At 36.3% G+C, this 21,681-nt stretch overlaps 1 pseudogene; it reads left to right on the top strand.

Annotated features, from left to right (window-relative positions):
• Positions 1–10,080: 10,080 nt before the first annotated feature.
• Positions 10,081–11,328, top strand: LOC103348055 (elongation factor 2-like; annotated as a pseudogene).
• Positions 11,329–21,681: the final 10,353 nt, after the last annotated feature.

Genomic DNA, 21,681 nt, shown 5'->3' with positions numbered 1-21,681 from the left:
CTGCTAATACTAACTGATAGAATCAAAAAGGGAGAGAACGATCCAACATGAGAAGAGGGATACACAGCAGACTCATAGAATGGCAGATGTCCTAAACAGCACTCTGGCCTCACAATCAGCCCTTAAGGCATTTGGATCTGGCTGAAGAGCCCATGAGAGTATTTTAGGCATGAAAAGCCAAGATACTCTGGAAAAAAAAAAGAAGAAGACCTAAATGAGAGATCTCTGTGAGTGAGATCCCAGTGGAAAGAACGGGGCCATCAAAGAAGGAGGTACCTTTCTCTGAAGGGAGGGGAGAACTTCCACTTTGACAATGACCCTGTCGGAATAAGATCAAAGTTGGCAAACTCAAAAGGCTTCCATAGCTTTGGCAACTCATGACTAGAGCCTAGGGAGATTACTGACGCCATAAACAAGAATGTCAATTGTTAAGTCAACAACAGGAGTCAGTGTGTACTTACTTCTCATGTGGGATCTGTTCTTAGTGTGTTGTCCAATGTGAAGTAATGCTATAACTAGTACTCAAACAGTATTTTTACACTTTGTGTTTCTGTGTGGGTGCAAACTGATGAAATCCTTACTTAATATATACTGAATCAATCTTCTGTATATAAAGATAATTGAAAATGAATCTATGTGAATGGAATGGGAGAGGGAGCAGGAGGTGGGAGGGGTGTGAGTGGGAGGGAAATTATGGGGGGGGGAAAGGCAATGTAATCCATAAACTGCACTTTGGAAATTTATATTTACTAAGTAAAAAATATAAAGTTAATCAAAAATGGATCTTAGCAGAGAATGGGACTGGGAATGGGAGAGGGAGGAGGAGGTGTGGTGGGAAAGTGAGTGGGAGGATGAGTATGGTGGGAAGAATCATTATTTTCCTGAAGTTGTACTTATGAAATGAATGAATTCTGTATTCTTTAAATAAAAGGTTTCTTTGGGGGAGAATTTAAATAAAAATATAATGGGCCAAATAATAAATAATATTTATAATAATCAAATAAGCCAAAGGTTAAAATCTATGTTAAATAGTGCTTAAATATTTTGTGGCTGGAGCCATGGCTCACTCGGTTAATCCTCCACCTGCAGTGCCAGCATCCCATATGGACGCTGGGTTCTAGTCCCATTTGCTCCTCTGCCAGTCTAGTTCTCTGCTGTGGCCTGGGAGGGCAGTGGAGGATGGCCCAAGTGCCTGGGCTCCTGCTGGCGCAAGGGAGACCAGGAAAAAGCACCTGGCTGCTGGCTTCGGATGGGCACAGTGCCAGCCATAGCGGCCATTTAGGGAGACCTTTTTCTCTGTCTCTCTCTCTCAGTGTCTATAACTCTACCTGTCAAATAAAAAAAAAAAGTGCTTAAATATTTTCAATGTCTTTAATTATCAAGGGAGTTTATGTATTCATGTATTTAATTATTTTATTCCCTGAACACAAATGAATATATGACATAATCAAACAGTTCACATCAAAAATAGAAATTACATTTAGCAAACACAAATAGGGGAAATGTTCACTCCTTCTAATAATCAAAGAAACAATCATTGAAATAACAGTAAGGCACCATTTTCTATCAATGTAACTTCAATTTAGAATACCCAAAACAGGTAAGGTTCCATACTTGTATGCACAGAGAATAAAGGGATATAATGACACTTTTTGAAAGAATAGTTAACATAGTGGAAAAGAAAAAAAACATATGAAAGTTATGTCCTGCAGTACTGGCATCCTATATGGGCTTGGGTTCCAGTCCTAGCTGCTCCATTTCCCATTCAGCTCTCTGTTATTGCCTGGGAAATTAGGCAGTCCTTCAGCCAATGCACTTGTGTGAGAGTCTCAGAAAAAGCTCCTGCTCCTGGCTTCTGATCAGCCCAGCTCCAGCCATTGTGGACTTTTGGGGAGTAAACCCCAGATGCCTCTGTTTCTGTAACTCTGCCTTTAAATAAATAAATAAATATTTAAAAAGTAAATTATAGCTGAAATATCTAAAAATGCAGGTCACTTAAGAGCTGTTGAACAGCAGGTAGTATCTAAAATAAAATAAAATAATTTTTTTCATCTTTTTTTCAAGAACTAAGCATCAGATTAACATATAAAATAGCATTTTGAATCATAGCAAAATGACTGAAGTCATGAAAAGAACAGCATGCCAGCATTATCATAACAAAGGACTCCATAATATTCAAGATGGGCTTGTTTATACATGAGAATTTTAGAGTCTTTATCACTTAAATTATTGAAGTATAAGTTAGAGACAAATGTATTATGTAGGAACTTGAACGCCTGTGGAACAAATTTATTAAAAGTACTTAAAAATTTTTCTTGATATTAATACAAGTTGAAAGCTACTGTAAATCAGTTAGTGTTAGGGAAAGAAAGATAGAAGATGTTTGTTATAGGCATTAACTTACTTAAAATACACAATGAAACTGGTTGCATTAATAGGCCTGTTCATCTGACTTCTAAGGCAGAAATTCTAGTGCTGTTATTGATTAAGTTTTATATATTGATCTGGATGTTAACAGTGTTTTGTTCATTAAAGAAGGTTTAATTTAATTACACCAAGAAAATCTAAATTTTGTTCTCCAAGTTTATTACCATTCTCAATTACATGTTCTGCACAACTGTCAGAGTGACCTTTAAGAAACACAAAACTAATCATGTCACTCCCCATCTAAAATTTCTCCAACAGTTCCCTATAGTCTTCAAAATAAAGCACAAAACCCATAGCTCAGTCACAAGACAGTTCATGATCCAGCTCTTGCTTTCTGCCCTTTACTGGCTTAACAATCACTGGGGCAAATTCTGAAATCTGTCATGCTATTTTTGGCATTTTTAATAAGTATTTCTCAATTTTTCCTGACCTGTTCTCATCTCTGCATCACCTTTTTTCTATCCTTAAAGTGTTGCCCTAACTCTCAACTTGATTCTGTCTATGCCTTTAATCTTCGAAATGCTTAATAGACTCTCCAGCATTTTGTAGTCTTACATTGCCTTATACTCATATTTCATAATGAATTTACCCACTGATATTGCTGGCATAACTCCCCACCTTGTCCTTGCTCTTAGAACCCACATTGCTGACATGCACATAAAAAGAGAAATATAGATACTATCTCTTCAGTATCATTTTCCTGCCTTCACCCAAGTTGACTGTAAGACAGACTTTCATAGTTCTTTAATATTAAATTTTTTATATTTTTAAAATCTTTTTAATGTGAATATTTTGAACAAACTTCCTTCTTTGTATGGGGTAACTTCTTCACTACATATAATAACTTTCTTTAAAAATAAGTGTTTTGTTCACTCCTTTAATAAACATTTAACTATATAAAAGTCTTGAAAACGTGTAAAAATTAATCAAGTCCCAATACAGCAAGGTTTATATCCTAATAATGACTTTTAAAAAAATATACCCTCATAGAAGATTGCAGTCTAATTAATTATCTTTGTCTTTTACCCTAATCAATTTATTTGTGAGTAAACATAACTTTATGTTGTAATACAGGCAACCAATGTCATGTTTCCCTAAATCAATATATGTTTTACAATTATCATTAAGGTTGGAAATGAAGCAAAATATGATTAGACTTCATATAAAGCCTTTAATAACTGCATAACCATAAGTGTTCAAAAATCTACAATTCTAAGTCAGAAGTTAAAGTCTCAATGACAAAATAAGTGCTAGTTATTCAGGAAAAAACCTGTGAGTTGTAATTATAAATATAAGGTTTAAATTTAATATTTCAAAATCAGTGGTCTCATGTGAAAAGTAAATACTTAGAGTTCAGTCCTTTATATCGTGTTCTTCCTTCATATTAAATGTGATAATAGAAAGGATATTATAAGCACAAAACATGGACATTTCCTTGTGTTAACCTCTTAGGATAATTTAGAAACACTGCTTTCACAAACCAACTTGTCTGTATATGTCATAAATTGTCCTTCAAAATCAGTTTTTTGAATTAAAATATTTTTTCTAGTTTAAGACACCGTAAAGGATAAGATATTAATCTGAAAACTTCTATCACAGTAATATCAATGTTGCCAAAACTGAAAAAGGAATAAACATCACATTTCTGGTGAAGCTTGGTTGGAAGAATGATAAAATTCTTGATTCTGAAGCATCACTTCAAATAATTACAATAGGCAATGACACATGTCTTTACCAGTATGATCCTGAACACAAAGCCTAATAAAGCAAAGCAATGACTACAAAGCAGTGTAAATGGTCCAGGCAATACAACAGAAAACTGATGAAGTCATGGTAACAGTTTTTTGAATACCTCAAGGCATTCTGTTTGTTGGCTTTCTGGAGGACCTAAGATGGATAACTTCTGCTTTGACAAAATTATGCAAAGAATTAGGAGGTGAGTTTCTGATAAATCTTAACCAAAGAGCTCTGCACCATGACAGTGCTCCTGCTCATTCCTCTCATCAAACAAATATGATTTTGCCATAATTATTATGCCTCCACCTTGCAATGTGGAATTTATTCCTCCTGACTTTTTGTTCCTAACATTAAAAATACTTTAAAGATGACATTTATTTTCAGTTAATATTGTGAAAAACAAAAACTCATTGATCAGCTTAAGCCCTAGTATCTTGTTTGGTAAAGTACAAATGGATGTTATCATTTGTTATCATTGCTTACAAAAGTAACTTGAAATTAATGGAGCTGGTATTGTGATGCCTCCGGCTTTGTTTTTGTTGTACAAGATTGCTTTAGCTATTCGAGGTCTCTTGTGCCTCCATATAAATTTCAGCACCATTTTTTCCAGATCTGAGAAGAAGGTCTTCGGTATCTTGATTGGTATTGCATTGAATCTGTAAATTGCTTTTGGGAGAATGGACATTTTGATGATATTGATTCTTCCAATCCATGAGCATGGAAGATTTTTCCATTTCTTGGTATCCTCTTCTATTTCTTTCTTGAAGGTTTTGTAATTTTCATCGTAGAGATCTTTAACGTCTTTGGTTAAGTTTATTCCAAGGTATTTGATTGTTTTTGTAGCTATTGTGAATGGGATTGATCTTAGAAGTTCTTCCTCAGCCATGGCATTGCCTGTGTATACAAAGGCTGTTGATTTTTGTGCATTGATTTTATACCCTGCTACTTTGCCAAACTCTTCTATGAGTTCAAATAGTCTCTTAGTAGAGTTCTTTGGGTCCCCTAAATACAGAATCATGTCATCTGCAAAGAGGGATATTTTGAGTTCTTCCTTCCCTGTAGGACATTAAGCAGATTTTGTTATATACGTATTTATATATACACATTTGTACATATATGTAATATATACAAAAACTGTCATTGGATTGGTTATGCTATTACAAAATGGAAGAACTAACAATGAGTTTTTCAAACATTTAATTTACTAGTGATTTCCTTTAATATATGGTGTCTTAGTGCAAGACTAATGATGGAGACCTGCATCAATTCTCAGATTAGCTTAAATTATTGTGTTTTATCTTTCCCTTAAACGGTTGTGTCCAAATACAGACAAAGGATGTTATACTAGACTTGAGACTATGATTATTAAAGAATAGTGGAAGGAAAGGAAAAAAGAAAGATTTTGCAACAGTTACCCCTTTTCCTTTACTCCCATACCCCCAACATGCCCTATACTGTGAGGTACTTTCTTCAGTGTGTAACAGATGCAAACTATCACAAGGGTTCCAGTGACAAAGAAAATGTTCCATGAATAGTTTTCCACAGCAAGACATAATTAACATGAATCCACAACTCATACTGCAGATAAAAGCTAAAATATTCTTCCATGACTGTACTCTGATATGCTTATTGGCAAGGATTAGATTTCCTTTGTACCCCAATTATCAATACAGCACACACAAAAGTAGTTATTAAAAAGTATGTTGATCAAATTAATGTTGAATATTAGGTGAAATCTTTCTGTGTAAATTAGGAAAATATTTGTAGCCAAAATTTTCAAAATTATTAGAACATAAATTGACAAATAAAAAGATGATCTTTATAAAATTAATCTCTTGAAATCACTGCTATCTGTTCTGTGAAATACCTTCAATTAAGTTTAGATTTGGGTATTTAAAATACTTGAACTTAATGAAACTCAAGAGTGTTACAGGATTGTTTACATTCTGAATGGTCTTTGCCTTATACTTGTTAGCAAAACAGGTAGATTCTATTGCATTTCTCTTTATGTAATTTGAAAGGTGGACTTATTAATTTGTAATTTCCAGGTATTGATCAGATGTCTTAAGAGATTTCAATAAAAATTAAAGGGGACACATAATTTTGTTATTTAAAAAATCATATAAAGGAAGCAAGTTGTATATATTTTATAACCTTTTTAAAAACATTTATGAATAATAAAAATTAGTAAAGTCAGCTTCTGTAGAAACTGTGTCTTCTTCCAAAGCTAAGGAAAGTAGGACAGAGAGACAAAGATCTACGACTGCATGACATAACTGCATTCCCTACATTTCTCAAATAAGGTAGAAACATATCATTTCTGAACCAAAATGCTCTCTAAATTCATTCAAAGCAATGCAGTCATATCCATTACACTTTATTATGACTAGTCATATTTCGATGAATTTGAACATTACCTCACCATTTGCAGCTTTCTTCTATCTCGGAGATTGATTATGGCTGACATTCTCAGCAGTCAAAACATCTTGCAAATGACTTCTTAGCCTGGAGAGCCCAACCAGAATGATGTTCACTTTGCTGCCTGCCTAGCTTGTCTCCCATCTAGCCATTGAAGCATTTACAAGAACACTTTTATTAAATTTGTTCCAACATGTGTTCAATTAGATGAAATCTTCTTAAATATTGCACTAGATGTGAATTGGGAAAATGCTAAATTGTCGCTGCGTTTGTTAAGTATATTCTCAGAGGTAGATGAAACCATATTATATCATCAGATCCAAGCAAAAGGTAAAGAGAAGAAAAAGATGTTTTTTTGGTTTGGAAATACTTATATGTTAAGTTTTCTTTTATAGATATAGCAGAATCCCTTAAATTAGCTGAATAAACTGGTAACTCTGGCTGAAATGTCATGCTTTTATTTTCTACTTATTAATTACAGGGGAAAAGAGAAAAATATGTTCTCCAAAATGATATGAAGAATGATGATATAAGGAAAAGAATTAAAACTTAATTCAGAGATAACATTAATACTTCTTATTTTATAAATATAATGCTAAATCATGTCCACTTTTTTGTCAAATGGAGATTATACTTAAAATCAACTCTTTACTTACTGGAAATATAGTATAAATTCTAAATAATATATTATTCAGAATATAATAACGCTAATCACTGTATAGCAAATCATTGATTTTCTTTTTTAATATTTATTTATTTACTTGAGAGGCATAGTTATAGATAGAGAAAGGGAGCAAAGAGACAGAGATAGAGGTCTTCCATCATCTGGTTCACTCCCTAAATGGCCGCAATGGCTGGAGCTGTGCCGATCTGAAGCCAGGAGCCAGGAGCTTCTTCCAGGTCTCCCAGGTGGGTGCTGAGCCCACACAACTTCTACTGCGTTCCCAGGCCATCAACAGTGAGCTAGATTTAAGTGGAGCAGCTGAGACTTGAACCAGCACCCATATGGGATGATGGTGCAATAGGCTGATGCTTAACCTCCCATGCCACAGTGCTGGCCCCAAATCATTGCTTTTTTTTTTTTTAATGTTAGATGTTATGATAACTTACTTTAGAGAGTTATTTAATACGAATATTAAAATATCTGTAATTTATGAAATAGTAAAATAAAAGTGATTGAAAAATTTGCAATGAACCAAAAAGGGAGAATTGCCAGTGTATTCCTTTTTACTATACCAATTTTTAATCACTTTTCTTATCTCATGTAGCACAAGAGAGCATCTAAATAATACACAATGTCAACCATAGCCAGAGACATTCTTTTTTTAATGAAGTATTTTTCAATATTATTATTCCTTGCCACATTCTGTTCTAAAATTTGTATAAAAGCGAATTTGAAAAGAGAAATTGAGCCAATCCCATATTCTCTGTATTCTAGAGCCCAAAATTTGACACTTGCTTCACCTAGACAAACTCTTCAATCATTACAATTTGGAGTACAAATCTGTTTTATTAAATATTATATAATACAAAGGATAATAATCAAAGAAGGCTAACAAATAAGAAGACATTAACATCAAAATTAACTAAATAGTTAACGAATTAAGAACTTCAGGGCATACAAATCAGGGAGTACTCTAAGACTAAACGTCTCCCACATCTTTGGGGGATACGGTGTGCTCTATCTCAGATTAAAATTTGAGGCTTCGAAGTGACAAAGGCTGTCACAATTTACCATGACTATTATTTTTGTCTTAATCATATCCATCTTGATTCAGAATGTTTGTATAGTAGTTTACTTGGTATTTTGTAAAAAAATAAAAAATTCTATGCATTCATGTTTGTTTATTTACCCTAAGATATCCATATAAACTAGTTACATTCTGAAAAAAATATTCCATTGATAAGGGGATTTACCTGGGATCTGTCATTAACAGGTTTTATGGAAAATTTAGCTAGACTCTTCCTTGTATTTCCTAGAATTTCCAATAAAAAGAGAGAAAGGATTGCATACCGAATGCTACTATTTTCTATTAAAGATCTTTTTATGTGCTAGGCACTTAATAGATCTTACTCTAGATTAATTCTTAAAAATTTAAAATATCACATTGCTCTAAATTTCTTAATCACTTTTTAGTTGAAAAGATGGGTCAGAAATATTTAGTGAGTCATCACAGAACTGAGATTGAGATACCAGCATGGTTTTCTAAATTCAGACATAACTAACTAAATGTCCAAGAATTCAAAACAAGTTAGCAAAATTAAGTCCATATAGAATGTAGATTCCTGAGTAAGAACTCAGGAATTATGATTAGCCCTTGCCTCTTTATGAGACTGACACACTGCCTACTGCGCTAAGGAGGCAGGCAGCCCTTGCCACTTTAAATACCTGGTATATGTTCTTTACGTGTGCTCACAAGAAAGAGTAGAATGGATAGAATTACAAATAAGAAATGAGGAAAATGAGAAGTCAAGAAATGTTCAGATGCTTCTACCTCAGATAATTGTATAAATTTTAAAATTACTAATAGTAATTTATAGCAAGCTTTTATTAATTCTATTTAGTTTCTGGAATTTCTGAGACCATGATATTTTTGTGCAAATTTTGAGTCATATTTTCTAGTTAATATTTCAATTTATTGTGTTTCATATTTGATTCTATTAATGCTTTCTCAAAGAATTTTATTCTCATAACCCCACAAAAATTCATCTCAAATGAATTCATTATATAATAATGCTCAGTTCTAGGTTTGTTTGTAAAGTATGATCGTAATTGATGCTTTCTAGTTTAAAAGTTTGAAAATATAATAGGTATTAACAGGAAAAGATCTCATACATTCTACAAATATACTCTCAATATTTTCCCAAGGTCATGCGCATACATCATTCCTAATGTCAATTACTGACAACCCCAACACACCAAACATTAAGCAACAATCCTGGTGCCATATGGAACATTTGCACACTATGGCCCCAGAACAGCATGAAGAGATTTATTTCAGCTTTTGAGCTATTTAAAGATATTCAAGAAATATTTAGGCAACAAAATTATGAAGAAATAATATTAAAACCCATTCTATACTTCATGAAAACAGGTAGTGTTGGGTGGTTTGTGCCCTAAAAATTTTGTGTTAGAATTTAATGTTAGGCAATATTATTCATACTTGTTATTTTCTATCCCCTTTGGAAATAATTTTATATTCTCTCTGAAAGGACAAAGATTTGACCATATGGATTTTTTTAACTAATGCAATATATAGAAGGGAAATGGTGTGTCCAACTCTGGGCATATTTTTCTCCCTTCAGTTTGTCACCTACATTTATGAATAGGAGGATCTGTAGCTTGATTAAATCTTTTTCGGTTTAAGTCACTGAGATTATGAGGTTTTAGTTATTACAGCGAAACCTAAGCTGCTGTGAATTATAGTCATATTTAAGTACCCTATTTTACCAACTTTTCTCTCTTGGGTTCTCACATTTTCCACTTAATTAGTGCATCTATGAATACTGTCTCTGAGATGTGTCTAGTGTTAGAAGCCATAGTAAGAAACTCCCCCAGCAAGCACAACCTGCTGCACCTGAAGGCGCGCCCCTTCCCCGGTGCCCTGGCCGAGGAAATCGACAAGGCCAAGGTGTGTGCCCACCAGGAGCTTGAGCAGCGCGCCCACTACCTGGCCGAGAAGTGGGAGTGGGCCGCCGCTGAGGCCAGCAAGATCTGGTGCTTCCGCCCGGCGGCACCGGCCCCAACAGCCTACCGACACCACCAAGGGGGTGCAGTACCTCAAGGAGATCAAGGACAGCATGGTGGCTGGCTTCCAGCGGGCTGCCAAGGAGGGTGCGGTGCGCGGGACCACTCGAGGCATGTGCTTTGACGCCCACGGCGTAATCATCTCCACAGCCCGGAGCTACCTCTGCGTCAGCGCGCTGACCGCCCACAGAGAGCCTGTTTACCTTGTGACCATCCAGTGTCCAGAGCAAGTGGTTGGCGTCCTGAACAGGAAGCAAGGCCACATGTCCGAAGAGTCCAAGGTGGCAGGCACGCCCACGTTTGTGGAGCAGGCCTACCTTCCCGTCAACAAGTGCTTCAGTGTCACCGGCGACCTGAGGTCCAACAGGGCGGCCAGGCCTTCCCGCCTCTGGCAGATACTGCGTGGCTACCCTTTCGACAACAACAGCCGGCCGCCCAGCCAGGTGGTGGCCGAGATGCACAGGCACGAAAGCCCTGCCCTGGACAACTTCCTGGACAAGTTGTAGGAGGTGGCTCCGGCGGCCCTGCCCCTTGACCCGGCTTGACACGCGACGCCCGCACAGCCCGCACACGAGACAGCCCCCTCGGTGACGCTCATCCCTGAAGGTGCCGGGGCCTGCTCCCTGCCATTGCTCCACGGTAACATTCAATGCAGTCTCGAACCATACTTACTTCGGACTTGGAGGCAACAGATGCGCCCTCTGGGCAGGGACTCAGTGGCCGGTTGGGAGGTACCTGGGAGGACACCCAGCACTTCTTTTTCTCATTTCTTGGGAAGGAAATGCGGATGTGCACAGAATGCTAGGAGGAACGCCTGGAAAGTTGACAGGGTCAGCAGCTATCAGCGGCTCCCCCCACCTTCCCGCCAGAAAGTTGGGCAAAGCGGCGGGAAGAACTTCTGGGAGGCAGAAAGTCCTGTGCGGTGTTGACTGCAACCTTCCAGCCCAGTGCCGTTGGAGTAATAAAGTTTGATCAGTGGTGACCAGAAAAAAAAAAAAAAAAAAAAAAAAAAAAAAAAAAAAGAGAGAGAGAGAAAAAGACGAAGACTCAGTTCTTAAGGCTGGAGGAAATCTGTTATTGGTATTGGTGTCATATGTCTCCACCAGACAGCAGAACTGTGTGCCAAATATTTTCTACCTAAAAATGATTCTCAATACCTGATAATTTTTTATATTTAGAAATCTGTGAAATACCTACAGAGTAACAGCTGCTACAGTTCTGCATTATGTACATTATTTCTCTTCATATCACTTTGTGAAGTAGGTATACTGCACCTACTAAGCATATTTTACATTGAGAACATTGACTGCAGGTTTTCCTTTATCTTAGACTAGTTTGGATGATTCAATCATAATATTTATCACAACCGTACTAACTGAAATCTGCTGCTGATTTGGACAACTTTTACTTGCTTGGCTGGAAATCTCATTTGGACAGATGCTATCAACATGAAGGGCTTAACTATTTGCTGTGTGGATAAATGGATTGGAAATGCGACTAATCTGTCAAATACCCACATTTTTAGTAGTATGGAACAAGTTTGAAACTCAGCCTATTACTGCTTGTATATTCTCTACCCTTGGTTCTGTCTTTGCTTAAGGATTTGATACTGACATGCTGACTGCCTTTTCATAATGCAGTTGGAGCCCAGTGGAACTCTTGCTTTCACTCTGTCATATCCATATAAACTGGACAGGCAGAACAGGTAAGTGCTCTGCTTTTATATGTTTCCATTGTTTTCGATAGATATATGTTCTTTTAACTTTCATATTGAAAGATATTGTATAAATTGATATATGTCAATTTGTTGGTCACTTCCAATTCAATATTAACTATCAGTAAGTACACATTTTCTAAAATTCTGTATTTATTTATTTGACAGCCAGAAAGACACATAGAAAAAGAAAGAGAGAACCTGTCTTGTGCTGGCTCACTCCCTAGGTGCCCAAAACACCCCTGAGTCAGGCTAGGGCATAAGTCTATACTCAATCCTTGTCTCCCACATCAGTGATAGACCCCCACTACTTGAGTCATCACTATTGCCTCCCAGGTCCTGCACTGACAGAGAACTGGTATCAGGAGCCAGATAGAAATCAAACTGACACTCATATGGGATGTGGGCATCCATCCCTGGGCCCTATTTATTTTTTCTTCACTTTTTTTTAACATTTTGTTAAATTCACTTCAAATGTAGACATTATATGCATACATATATGACTATATTTTCTTGAAATCAGAGATAATATCACAAGAGTAAGAGTCATGAAAATGATCAGAACATGGGGAAAGAAGGGTATATTGTTATTTGCATGATATGATTCAGTAAAGAATATGGCATATATAAAACTATATACCAGATGCATATAGCATCCACATGGCTTTTATACTCTTTCTATATATATTAACTTCCACAAATAAGAGAAAATATGCCATATTTATCTTTGTATCTGGCTTGGTTTACTTTGCATAATGATCTCCAGTTCAATCCATTTTGTTTCAGATGCCAAGATTTGTTTTTTTAAATGGCTAAGTCATAGTCAAACATGTGTGTGTGTGTGTGTGTGTGTGTGTGTATATATATATATATATATATATAACATTTTCTTTATCCAGTCATAATTTGGTTAGAACCTAGATTGATTCCATATCTTTGCTATTGTGAATTGAGCTGCTATAAAGGTTGGAGTGAAGACATCTCTTTCATATGCTGATTTCATTTCTTTTGGCAATATTCTCAGGAGTAAGCTACCTGGGTCATATCTATTTTTAGTTTTCTGAGAAATCCCCATACTATTTTACATAATTGTACCAATTTGCATTCCCACCAATAAGGCATATATTTCTCCAGAACCTCATCGCATTTGATATTTTTTGATTTTTGGAATTAGTCATTTGAACTACTAAGAGGTGATACCTCAGTGTGGTTTTTATTAGAATTCTCTAATGGCTAGTGAACGTGAGCATTTTTGTTTTTTTAATCTGTTTGTTGGCTATTAGTTTTCATCATTGGAAAAAATGCCTTTTCATATCTTTTTTTCTGATTTCTGAACTGGATCGCTTGTTTTGTTGTTGAATTTCTTGAGCACTCTATATATTCTGGATAATTATTCTTTTTGGGATGCATAGTTTTCTAATATTTTGTCACATTCTGTTGGTTGCTTCACTTTATTAACTGTTTTGCAGAAGATTCTTAGCTTGATGTAAAATTAGATTTATACACGTAAAATTTTGAAACAATGTCACCTGCCTTAAATCCTATAGAAAAAAAAAATCTCACAATGGATCAAGGATCTAAATTTAAGACCTGAAGCCATCAAATTATTAGAGGAAAACAGAAGAAATGCTGCAAAATTCACCCTAGACAAAGACTTCTCAGATAAGACCCAGAAGCACAAGCAATTAAAAGCAAAAATTAGAGAAGTGAGAATAGATCAATGTTTGCTTTTTAATAGAATTTTTTAAAGATATATTTTATGTATTTGAAAGGCAGAATTACAGAGACTTAGAGACAGTGGAGAGAGAGGTCTTCCATCTGCTTGTTCTTTTCTCAAATGGCTGCAACAGCTGGAGCTGAGCTGATCTGAAGCCAAGAGCCAGGAGCTTCTTCTGGGTCTCTTACATGAGTGCAGGAGCCCAGGGACTTGGGCCATCCTCCTCTGCTTTTCCAGGCACATTTACAGGGAGCTAGATTGGAAGTGTAGCAGCCGGAACTCAAACTGGTATCCATATGGGATGCCAGTGCTGCATGTAGGGCTTTAACCAGCTGTGCCACAACACTGTCTCCTTAATAGAGATTTACATGTTTCTTTGGATGATCTCAAATTCCCTCATATAATAATGACCACAATTAATTATCAAGGTTGCAATTCTTCACCAACACAGAATTAATTACAGAAGTATTATATATTGATTACAGAATTATACTTAAAATTTCTTATTTTTTAAAAAATCATAATATATACATTGTTTTGTCCATACTTAGTTAGCTTCTTTATTCTGAAAGGCCAATACTTTCTATTCAGCTAACAGACATCATGTTTGTAAAGTTTTATTTATCCATTGATTTGAAAGGCAGAATGACAGACACAGGGAGATAAGGAGAGATATCTTCCAACTGTTGGTCCACTCCCTCAAGTGTCCACAACTGCTAGCACTGGGCCAGGAGCTGTAAACTCCATATGGTCTCCCAATTGGGTAACAGCAACCTAAGTTCTTGAAGTATCATATACTGCCAGCCAGTTGCATTTTAAGGAAGCTAGATTAGATACTGAGGTAGGACTAAATCCCAGGCATTCAGGTATGGGATGTGGCATTCCATGTTGCAGATTGAAACACTGATCCACAATGCCATCCCCAGGACAATCATATTATATACTTTTCCGTGTCAGCACATTTTCCTCATCTAGTAATAATCCTTATATAATAATGAAAGTTTTCCAAGCTTTCCTAGTGAATTTCTTAACTTAAACTCAAAATACTTCATTTTTAGTCATTTAGTCACAAAATTTTAGTCACAAAATAATATATAACATATAATGTATATGAAAGAAAAGAAAGTTAGCTAAATCAGATGTTTCCTTCTCAAAAGTATGATGCTATCTTAATTGCTGAGAAATTGGATATTTTGTAAATATTTTCAGTAGCTTTTTTCCTGTTTAATATGTTGAATTATCATGAGTCCTTAGATTAATTCTCTCTCTTTTTTTTTTTTTTTGACAGGCAGAGTGGACAGTGAGAGAGAGAGACAGAGAGAAAGGTCTTCCTTTGCCGTTGGTTCACCCTCCAATGGCCGCCGCGACTGGCACGCTGCGGCCAGCACACTGCACTGATCCAATGGCAGGAGCCAGGTACTTATCCTGGTCTCCCATGGGGTGCAGGGCCCAAGTACTGGGGCCATCCTCCACTGTACTCCCTGGCCACAGCAGAGAGCTGGCCTGGAAGATGGGCAACCGGGACAGAATCCGGCGCCCCGACCAGGACTAGAACCTGGTGTGCTGGCGCCTCAAGGCGGAGGATTAGCCTAGTGAGCTGCAGCGCCGGCTAGATGAATTCTCTTAAGATATTTCAGTTTTAATGGCTATAAAATCATTGATATCTGTAGATCTACTTAATGTAATTTCCACTGATATTTAATTTTAGGTAACATAAATGCCCTACAGTTTATTTATCCATTTTCTTTTTTTTGTTTCATTTTTTTAAACTTTTATTTAATAAATATAAATTTCCAAAGTACAGCTTTTGGATTATAGCAGCTTTTTCCCCCTATAACCACCCTCCCACCCACAACCATCCCATCTCCCACCCCTCTCCCATCCTATTCTTCTTCAAGATTCATTTTCAAATATCTTTATATACAGAAGATCGATTTAGTATATACTAAGTAAAGATTTCAACAGACTGCACCCACACAGATACACAAAGTATAAAATACTGTTTGAGTACTAGTTATACTGTTAATTCACATAGTGCAACACATTAAGGACAGAGATCCTACATGGGGAATAAGTGCACAGTGACTTCTGTTGTTGATTTAACAATTGACACTCTTATTTTTGAAGTCAGTAATCACCTGAGGCTCTTGTCATGAGCTGTCAAGGCTATGGAAGCTTCTTGAGTTAACAACTCTGATCTTATTTAGATAAGGCCATAGTCAAAGTGGAAGTTTTCTCCTCCCTTCCGAGAAAGGTACCTTCTTTGATGACCTATTCTTTCCGCTGGGATCTCACTCACAGAGATCTTTCATTTAGGTCATTTTTGTTTGTTTGTTTGTTTGTTTTTGCCAGAGTGTCTTGGCTTTTCAAGCCTGAAATACTCTCGTGGGCTTTGGGCTTTTTAGCCAGATCTGAATGCCTTAAGGGCTGATTCTGAGGCCAGAGCGCTGTTTAGGACATCTGCCATTCTATGAGTCTGCTGTGTATCCTGCTTCCCATGTTGGACTGTTCTCTTTTTAATTCTATCAGTATTAGCAGACACTAGTCTTGTTATTGTGAACCCTTTGACTCTTAGTCCTACCATTATGATCAATTACGAACTGAAACTGATCACTCACTGACTAGTGAGATGTCATTGGTACATGCCACCTTGTTGGGATTGAATTGGAATCCCCTGGTGTGTTTCTAACTCTACTCTACCATTAGGGGTAAGTCCGATTGAGGAAGTGCCGAACTATACATCTCTTCCCTCTCTTAGTACCACTCTTATACTTAACAGGGATCACTTTTCAGTTAAATTTAAACACCTAAGAATTATTGTGTGTTAATTAAAGAGTTCAACCAATGATATTATGTAGAACAAAGAGATACTAAAACGAATGAAGTATTAAGTTGTTCCTTGACTGTCAGTACAAGGGCTGATCAAGTCATTGTTTTTCATAGTGTCCATTTCACTTCAACAGATTTCCTTTTAAGTGCTCAGTTAGTTGTCACCAATCAGGGAGAATGTAAATAGTTACTGAAGGCACAAAAGTAAGTACTTGGATGGAGTTCATTTATCAGAAACTAAATTTTTCAACACCAAAGAACAGTTTTTCTTCTCAATATTTTTAAAAAGTTTTCTTATTATTCACCAATGTATGTTAGAGGAGAAGCCTGTAGTTCAGATATTAACTAATTCATAGTCTATGCCATTGAAACATTAAATTATTTCATAATAAATAACATGGGAATCTTATTTTAAAAATAAAAGTGATAGAATTGGATGACAGAGGACCAACATTTAAGCCTGCATTAAAAAAATCTGTGTGAAAGTGATGGTTCGTAGAAGATAATGTAAAACAAAGATAGTATAGGGAAAATGAAAAGATTAAAAAGAATAATAAATGTACTTATAAGGAAAAGGAAAATGTAGTAGGACAGTTTTAATAAATCAAGTAAAAGATTAGCGGAAATACTTAATACTAAGCAAGGACCAACTTTAGCCATAGCGCTATTTATGACAAAGGAGAAAAAGGACTGATAAATGTTTAAGCAAGTTAAGCACCGTGGAGTCACTGCTTGAGATGACTGCATCTCATATCAGGGTGGCTAGTTGGAGTCCTGGCTTTGTTTCCCTTTTCAGCTTCCTATTTAAAAAGGCACTCTTGGAGGCAACAGGTGATGGCTCCGGTGCTTAGGTCCTTACAATCAACTTGGAAGATTTGAACAGTTTCCAGTTTCTAACTTTTCCTGACCCAGCTCTGGATGTTGTGGATATTTATGGAGTGATGCAGTAGAAGGAAGATTATTTCTCTCTTTATCTCCCTCCCTCCCTCCCTCTCTCTCTTTCTGCTTTTTGAATAAAAATGAATAAAATTTTATAAAAATGTGTAAGGAATTACATTTATTTCCACTGCCTTTTTAAAAGTGAAGATTGTCATCTAGTTTATATCAAAAAATAAAACCTTGGTGCAAGTATTTGGCCTAGTGGTTAGACACAAGTTAAGGTGGGAGTGCTCCACATTAAATGCCTGGTTTCCCTATCTGGCTACAGGTTCTGATTCCAGCTTCATGTCACCGTGAACCCTGCAAGACAGCAGTGAGGACTCAAGTACTTGGGTACCTGCTGCCATGTGAAGGATATAGATTGAGTTCACTATTCCCAAATAGAGTCCATCTGGGTATTGCGGGCATTGAGAAATGAACTAGTAGATGAGAATTCTTTCTCTTTCTGTCACACGAATAAATGAATAAAAATGTAAAGTTGAGGTGGTCATTTGTTGCAGTGGTTTAAAACATCCTTAGGATGCCCACATCTCATATCAGAGTTACTGGGTTTGAATCCAGGCTCTGCCTCTGATTCAACTTTCTGCTAATGCACACCCCTTGGAGTCAGCAGATGATTCCTCAAGTTGCTGGGTCCTCATCACCCATATAGGATACCTGGTTTATATTTCTGGCCCATTTGAGAAGTGAACCAATGGCTAGAAGATCTCTAAGTTTATATGTCTCTCTCTCTCTCTCTGTGTGTGTGTATACCTTTCAAATAAACATATGAAAAGTCACTTAAGTATAAAAATAAAATAGAATTGAAACAATTACTAAAAATCCACTTTTTCTGTAATTCAGAGGATGACAACATATATTCAAGAAATTGTTATGTTATTGCTGTGTCAGCATTTCAAAAATAATTTTCAACATTTAAAATTAGACTGATTATTGTATTAGACAAAGAATAATCACCTCACCATACATAAAGTTAAAATATTGGTTAACAGATATCTTTTCTGTTCTGCTTGATGATATTGAAATGCAAGGATATTTCAAAAAGTGGAAAACTAGAGTTGAAGGACAAGTCGGGGTCAGGTGTTTGGCACAGTAGTTAAGGAGCTAATCAACATGCCCACATCCCAAATTGGAGTGCTTGAATAGAAGCCCAGATACTCTGCTTCCAGCCCAGCTTCCTGATAATGTATTCTCTGGGATCAGCAGTTGATGGCTCAAGTACTATGGTCCCTATAACCCAGGTGGGAGATGAGGATTGAGTTTTGGGCTTCTGGCTTCAGTATAGCATCAAGGCTTCTCTCACAAACATTTGAGGAGTGAGTCAGTAGATGGACGTTATTTCTCTATCTGTATTTGCCTTTCTCTCTTATCTGCCCCATCTCTCTGATTTTCAAATAAAATGAAGCTATTTTTTTTTTTTTTGTAAAAGATAAGTTGATCACAGCACAGAAATTTTGAAAACAATGCATAGTTTGGGGATGATAGGCATTTTCCACAAGTTTTTGAAAACTTTTTATGCATGATTTTCAAAAAAAATTTAATAGTTGTTTATTTCAAAGAGTTACAGAGAAGGAGAAGCAGAGACAGAGAGAGAGAGAGAGAGAGAGAGAGAGAAGAGAGGAGAGAGATCTTCCATCTGCTGGTTCACTCCCCAGAGGAGTCTAACACCCAGGGCTGGGCCTGGTCAAAGCCAGGAGCCAGGAGCTTCTTCTTGTTCTCCCATGTTGGTACAGGGCCCCAATCACTTGGGCCATCTTCCACTGCTTTCCCAGGTGCATTAGCAGGGAGCTGGATCTCAAGTGGAATGGCTAGGATTTGAAAATTTTTTGCACTGAAATTGATTTATCATTCTTTTCATGTTTCTTCATTTCTTTATTTATTTGAAAGGAGATAGCAATAGAGATAGTGATAGAGAGAGCAAGAGAGAGAAGTGATAGAGGTATGGGGCTCATGTTGTTTCATAGAATCCCATAGGAGTGCCTTTTGGGGTCCTGGACAATCTACTTCAGATACAGCTCCCTGCTGACGTGCTTGCTGTGCTTGGGCCCCTGCCACCCATGTTGAAGACCCAGAGGAAGCTCCTGGCTCCTAGCTTCAGCCTGGTCCAGCCCTGTGTGTTGTAGCCTTCTGGGGAGTTAACCAGTGGGTAGAAGATCTCTTTTCTGTCTTTCCCTATCTATCACTCTGACTTTCAAATTAAATAAAGAAAGAAAAGTAGTTTCATCACAGAAAAGGAAGTAATTAACAGTAAAAAGACAATCTATAGAAAAGCAGAAAATATTTACTAAGCAGTTAATATAAAATATAGAGATTCACAAAACTCAGTATCAAGCAAGAAAAAATAATTAAAAATGATCAAAAAACTTGAGTAGATATTTTCAAACACACACACACACACACACACACAAGACCTATAGCTATATGGAAAAGTGCTCAACATCACTAATCATCAGGGGAATGCAAATCAAAACCAATATATTACCTCTTACACCTGTAGATGGCTGTTATCCAATTTTTGCATGCACATACAAACAGAAGTAGAGGCAAAGGTGTAAGCAAGTTGGATTCTTTCGCACGTGGGATCACAAAATGGTGCACAACAATGTTCCCCTACCAAAAACAATATAGATGTTCCTCAAAATGTGTAAAACAAAATCAAGCAGATCCAACAATCCTACTTCCAGGTATCAGTCCAAATGATGCCTCTTGCCTTTCCTTTTCACATTTTAATTAACAAAAGTAAGTACTAGTCTTGGAGCTTATACTGGTTGTCTATGAATTTTAGAACCCATTTTCTTATCTTGCCACCTTGCCCATCCCAATGTCCCTTTCTCTTCAAAAGTCATCCTACTAACTTGCAAATGGGAAAGAACATACTTGAGATCATCTTCTTCTGAGTGGCCTTCCTCTGGGTGGCCACTGTAATAAGCATGCTGTTTCCTTGAATCAAAAATAAATAGAATTGACATCAAGATGTCAAGCATCATGCATTTCTTCATGTCTCCACAGAGACTGTTTTTGAGTAATTTCTTAAAAGGTAGTACAATAAGTGAGCAGCAACTGGCTTAGAACTCAAATATTTGATAATATCTTTAATCTATATTGACCCTTCATTTTTTTGTGTAGGTTAGACAATGTATTTTTTCAGAATTTTTAAGGCATTGTTCCACTGAATCCCAGGTTCCAACATGTTGGTGCAAGTTCTAGTTAAACCACACTTAACATGTAATTTTTACCCTTCTGCTCACATAGGGAGTCTTCAAGAGTCTCTCTGACACTCTTTCATTGTATCTAATATTTATAAATGATAATCAAGAGTTCTTTAAAGTCCTGGACAAAAAGTGGGTTCTTTTGTCCAGTAACACTTTACTTTCCCTTTTGTAAAATTATCTTGAATTATTTTGTTGATAATGTTCTCTGTTATGTTCTTTATCTGTATCTATAACTCTTGAGATTTAAGGGGATTTCATCATGTCATTAGTGTCTAGTCTTTATTTTCCCAGAGACTGTTAGGTTTCTACTTAAGTAGATTAGTTATTTTGGTTTTTGCTGTTTTATTCCACTTTCAGGTTTCCAAAAGACAACTGTAAAATCCTCTGCTTTTATCCCAGTTCAAAAGGTTTTCTCTTCTCTCCTTCTTTGTAGATACATCATCCCTGTAGTTTTTTTCATTTGTAAATTGTGCATTAATGCCATAATTTTAATAGAAACAAGAAATGTATTTTAAAATTTAAAGAAGAACAGCTGGGTTAAAATTGTTAGTTTTTTTCACTTTTTTTTCAATTTGATAAGTGGTATTCATTTACTGCATGGAAACTTTTATGTTATGAAAGATTGTTTTGGGGATGATATTTGCCAATGAATTCACTTGGAATGTCCACAACCCATGTTGGAGTGCCTGGGTTTGAGTTCTGGCTTCGCTCCCAATTCCACTATCTTCTAATTTGCATTCTTGGAGGCAGCAGGTAGTGGCCAAAGTATGTTGATCCTTGCTACCCACTCAGGAGACCTGAATTAAGTTTCTGGTTCCAAGCTTTAGCTTATTTCAGGCATTTTGAGAGTGAACTAATAGATAGACTCTCTTTATTTCAAATAAAAAATAAATATTTTATAAAAGATTATCTTCATACAAATTAAGTACTCTTTTTTCTA

Source organism: Oryctolagus cuniculus, chromosome 1, assembly GCF_964237555.1.
Source record: "Oryctolagus cuniculus chromosome 1, mOryCun1.1, whole genome shotgun sequence".
NCBI lineage: Eukaryota > Metazoa > Chordata > Mammalia > Lagomorpha > Leporidae > Oryctolagus > Oryctolagus cuniculus.
The sequence above is the reverse complement of the archived record's forward strand: the minus strand, read 5'-3'. Positions and strand labels throughout refer to the sequence as shown.